The sequence below is a fragment of the Pieris rapae genome, chromosome 15 (genome assembly GCF_905147795.1).
Source record: "Pieris rapae chromosome 15, ilPieRapa1.1, whole genome shotgun sequence".
NCBI lineage: Eukaryota > Metazoa > Arthropoda > Insecta > Lepidoptera > Pieridae > Pieris > Pieris rapae.
Window position 1 is genome coordinate 6,670,916 of NC_059523.1, and position 6,172 is coordinate 6,677,087.

A 6,172-nucleotide genomic window follows, 5' to 3' on the forward strand; every position below is an offset into this window, starting at 1 on the left:
ATTCGGCTATCGTGTCCTGGCTTTTTGAAGTTGAATAATGATGAGGATCGGAAAAGCCTAATAATTAACCAGAAAATTATTTGATTGTCGGATGGTCTCGTTTACATTTGCTTAATCTAAATATTAATGAATACACTATGAAGTGTCTCTAACTTTAAGTGAAGGTTTATTATATATTGATAAATAGCAGAGCCGTGTCTGTGGCTTCAGCCTGTCACTCTCATCGTCGTAGGTTTGTCCTTAAAAATGACGACGTGTGTCAGGCACTATTAGATTGACAAATGAATATGATATCTGAGGCCCAGACCTTTGGTTAAACCAAAGGTTGTAGCGGCACTGATTTATTTTTATAAATTTACATATTTCTCTTAGTCAAGTTATTCTAACAGTAGTGAATGAAGAAAGTTGAAAACTAAATTTGTATGAAAAAACGACACGAACTGTCATTTTCATACAAATTTAGTTTTCGAGGATAGTTATTGTTGTAATATACACGTAAATTATATAAAATGCTCAAAGAAACTAAATTTCCAAACAAATAACAGAAAAATAAATGCTTTTCGAAACGTCGTAGGTTCATCTAAAAGCGATTTAGCGTTGAATCTTTTAAATATATCGAGTATTTCAGTGCAATACAGGGTTGTTTACAGTAGTGGGGGTGACTCAGGAGGCAAGATGGCGGCGTTACCATGGCAACGATGCACTGCTTCCTTAATCGACCGTGGCTGCCTCGCGACCCTCGGGGACTCGTTTATGTAATATTGTATTGCACTCCTGAAAACGAATTGAGTTCCACCATCTTGCTTCGCCGCTCCCTAATCCTTTAAATTTTCTATATTTGGATGACTACTGAATTTGCGATAGATGTTTTGTTCAATTATATTGTATGAATAATATTTAGCCTAGGATAAATATGGTATTTAAAAAGTTATACAGAACTTAAGATGCCAGGTATAATGATACTGAGTGCTAGAAAAAGATGGATATAATACAAATGAATCACAAACTTAATAATTATTAGTAATTTAGTAAATGTTAGTTCAAACAATTTTATAAGTATTCTACGCTCGTTATCTATTTTATCGACATAGTATTTGAGCACTCAAAAGTTTTATTTAGTATCTTAACTAGTCATAAAATCTGTTTATTTTATAACAGTGTTTTGTTACTTTGTACGATTAGGGAACTAAGTAGTAGGAAATCATTACACAACTAAACTGAGAATGATAACTATTACTTTATTTCCATCGTAACACAAAACTTAAGAAAAAAAAGAACACAAAAAGTATAAGTACGTGGTCAGACATCGCTAAATGTTTATTTCTTCTAAAATTAATAGTAGTACCAATTCTTAAAAGGCCGGCAACGCACTCGTGAGCCCTCTGGCATTGAGAGTGTCCATGGGCGGCGGTATCATTTAACATCAGGTGAGCCTCCTGCCAGTTTGCCCCCTGTTCTATAAAAAAAAATATTGTAATATCAATTTAACAACACACATGTTCATCACATGCGCTATCATATCTGTCAAAATGTTTCGAAATCTTAAATTTTTTAAATTCTTTTAAATCTTTCACAACGCTGAATTTGGTTTATCGGTGAAAAAAAAAATACCGCTAAAAGGCGTTTTGGTTATAAAAATAACAATATATTCCAACCTTTTAGGTGTGAACATCAGATTCCTTTGTCTATTTCGTAATCATTTATTTTCCTAATAGTATAGACGCAGACGAATTTTTTGCGTAGCATACCGGTTTTCTCAAGATGTTTTCCCTCACCGCGCGTACGTATTAAATGTTAATGCCGGAGATTGCACCTAGGACCTCAGGCATAAAAGCCGCACGCTGAAGCTACTAAGCCATTGTTCTCGGATTTTGGTAAAGGCGGTAGTTGTAGCATTAGTTTTTTTGTTGATAAACGCTTCCCAGTAGTACTAAAATATTAACTAGGGTCTATTATGTTAAGGTTCGTAATACAAAGGTTCATTAGGGTGACCATGGAAGCCGAGGCTAAACCTGACAAAGATATGATTAGTGATTAATTCCTTATTCAATTCGTGTCACTTTGAAAGTAAACACACATATTTACTAAACTACAAACAGTTTGAATTGTATTTTAATAGACAAACCAACTTCGACAACTATGTTGTTCTCTTTGGTGTAGATAATCTTGGACCGTGTAGTCGACGTGCACATGCGCCAATAACAGATTTCAGTTGGCGCCAGGTAGATGGTACCAGTGACCCTGGGGTGATGCTTTCCTCACTTAACAAATAATATGTATAAATAAGTAGGTACCACAACACACACTGCAACCACAGACCGACTTTTTTACATTCTTTAATATTTGTGTGTAATAATAACAATTAATTTATTTTAAAACTTTAAAACTGTCTTATTCACTTTTCATTTATAGCAAAGTAATATTAATTATATGCCAAAAAAGCCTTTAAATTGGTAAACAATTAGTTTAGCGATTTATAGGTACACCTAGTTCCCGCTTTTAAGATCATTTTATCGTCGAAGAGTTAGATCAGTTAGGCCACCGTAATCCAGCGACCGTGCACCGGCGGCCAATAAAAAAGAGTTATAGTTGAGACGAAAAGGAAAGTCTGCGTCTCAGAGACCGTTAGTTAGGGATCAAGGGCTCAGCTCTCGGCGAGCGATAATCATAATTTTTACTTACAAGTAGCATTAGTTGGCGGACGCGACAAATCTTTCCTAACTGCGGGCAACTTCGCGACACGTCGGTCGTAGATTATAGTAGAATGTTGCGTGCAATTGTAAATTTAGAGTGCTAAAGGTATAAAGGGTTTTTGAACTTGAGAACTGCTTTTACATATATTAAATATATACATACTAAGATTTATAACCTTAGTAATTTATATAAACCTCAGTATTCGAAGAAAGTCGTTCTTCAACTATAATATAATAAGGTTTTTTTACATTCACTTATTGTAAATGTTATAGGGGTGGTGAACAGTTAAATTCACGACATGCAAAATAGGATATGGTGAATTAAATTGGAATTGTACTTAAACAATTAATTTACATGTGTATTATAAAAGATAAAGCGATGTTGAACTAGTAGGCTTCAGCTTGCGAGTCTCATTGATGAGATCGTAGTTTCGTACAACAATAAATAGACTTTCTTTGATGTGCGCATTTAGGATTTGCTCGAACGGTGAAGGAAATCTTCGTGATGGTCAATATCAGACCCAAAAAGTCGACGGCTGTGGCAAACACAGGAGGCTGATAAACTACTTTTAAATTGACGGATGATCATTAAACACATAAAGAAATCTAAGGCCCAGACCTAACAAGGTTGTAGTGCCCTTGTTTTTTTTATTGTTAACATCAACCCCAACCGACAAAGGGATATCCTACACATGTTTGTGTGTTTCAATCGAAAAATGCTGATCTTTAATTTTTGAAACTGAGTACTTATGTTATAATAAGTATAAGTTTAAATTGTTTTCCTTAACTCTCTGGTAAAGTCTATTAAAAATATTTAAGTACTAGCTGGTGCCCGTGACTTCATCTGCGCAGGATTAGTATTTTGAGTAGCTTATATTAGTATGGCGTAGAAACTACTGACTATTTAAGATATAACGTAACGTGTAACTCTAGCGGTTTTGGTAGCACACGCCAGAATAGCTGACGGATGGTAGATTTTTCCTACTTAATTGAAATTTTAGACAATTCACATAATATCTTTATAAATTGTAGCCTGTGTTATTCTGATGTATAAGTTGTATTTGTAAACTTTTGTTTCAATTCATTCAGTAGTTTTAACGTTAAAAAGTAACAAACATCCACCCATACTTATATAATATTAGTAGGATGCAGAAACCTATGATTAACCGCTTGAAAATGTCTAATGATACAATTATGTATAAAACTACGTATTTTTATACGAATAAATACTATCAATATTCAATATATATTTTGTACACAAAAGATCTTATATTCCAGTACAAAAGCATGTCACGTGGTTGTATGAACACAAACAGCTATGTCAGTGCTTTAGGACGAGCTATTCAAGTGTTATTCAGAATATGGACGACGGATACGTGAACGAGAAACTATGGAGACTTCATTCGCGCTAGTTTTTATACCTACCTTAAAGTATTAATACTAGGCATAGATATAGGTGACCTAACTGAGTAAAGGATGAATTTTAAATAAAGCTTAGCTAATGGATGTGACCACCAAGTGTCTGGTTTAGTTATCCAGGGATTTAATATTGTCTGTGAACCAAGTACTTATCGATAGAAACTTGTCACGAAATAGCGGCTACAAAATGATTATTTATAAAATAATTTTTGTAAAATATTTTATTATTATTATTGCACAAAATATATTTTTGAGCACTATAGACATATCTGCATCTATTTCATTAATAAGGTAGTAATAAATAACCATTCAGTGGCACAACAAGAATAAATTCTTAACAACAAAAGCAAAACAATAATGCTGAGAGTAACAAATACTGTCATACCTATCAGCAAATTTTACAAGTATTTGCAAATTAAACTACTAAACTCATGTTAAAACTTCTTTTAAAACCTGTGGCTGTATAAATTCATTGCTGGTGTGGGACATAGAGCATATAAAACCAGCCTTATTACTAAATGCTTTTTTAGTCCTAAGCGATGCTATAGGCATATAGTTTAATATAAGTGCTATGTAATATCCCACGAGCTTTATATGCAAATTGTTTTAAAACAATATTTTTATTAGACAACGTCAACGTGCCAAGTGTACTCGAGCCGACTTAAATGGATGAGACGGTGGCAAGATACCATCAGACCATTCAGAAACACTGGCCCCTTGCCATCTACATGGAACCGAGAACAGAGCTGGTACGGCTTGATGCGGCTGAAAAAGCTAAAGCCTGCAAATACAGGCCCCGAATATGATTTTGCCCCATTCGGTGTCGAGAACCTTGGTCCGTGGGGTCCTAACGCTTTAAGGTTTTTTAGTGAAATTACAAAAAGGTCAGACAACATCACAGGATGCCAAAGAGCTGGCAGCTACCTCAGACAAAGAATTAGTCTAGCTATTCACAGGCCAGTATCTGCGGAACCTTGCCTAAAGGTACTCGTTTTAATAAAATATTTTAGTTATTACATTTTAAATGTTAGTTACATTAGAATAATTTAGAAATAAATTATAAGCGGCTCCATGACTTTCCTATGGCGCCCAGAGGCCTGCGAGCGGATTTGTTTTATGCCCGAAGGTTTCGACTTACCGCGACCGAGCTCCGGCGTCTCTTAATTTTATTACGACCCGCTCCTTCCTCGGGGAAACCTAATTGTAGAACAAAAAATATATTCTCTTAGATTTTTTGTTTTTCTCTTTGCAGATATATATAGTAAATAGAGTACGATTGTTGCGTAATATTATTGAAACCAACCTTGATATCGCTAATATTAAAATAATACACTTAATATAGTAAAATAGGTTTATGCTATGTCAGAGTCGTAAGGTAACAATCAAACTCATACTGAAACTCAAAATATCTTTATTCATATAGGTAAACATGTACCTACACTTATGAACGTCAAAAACTTTAATTAATTGTAAATTTACATTTACTAGCAAGTAAAGGGCGTAGAGCATGCAAGAAGAACTCGCAAGAAACTTTCCGCCACTCTTTTCAATCGTCAAGTTTTTAATACAAATTGTTTGAACTGGAGCAAATCAACCCCAAGGATTAGGATCATTTAAGTATTCGTCACATTTATAAAAAGCTTTATTGATTAATTTACTTTTAACGAGGGCTTTGAATTTATTGTAATATTTCTCTAATTTCGTTTCTTTTGTTGTAAAAAATGAACACAATTTCCATATAAGGAGTGGATTATCTTCTGGAACCTGGTTGGTCGTACAGACAAATTAGTGCTATTCCGCGTATTATACTGGTGAAAGTCACCATTTGTTTTAAAATCGTTTACATTTTTTTGTACCTATAAGATGGCTCTAAGAATATATTGACCGGATAATTTCATAATATTAAGTTCCCTAAACTTATTCCGTACCGACTTCCTCGGAGAAATACAACAAATTCCCCGAACAGCCCGCTTCAGCAACACAAATACCTATGATACTTAGCGTACGACATAACGCTGTGAAGGTAGCTATGGTACACAATTTTATCCGTATCCTTATCA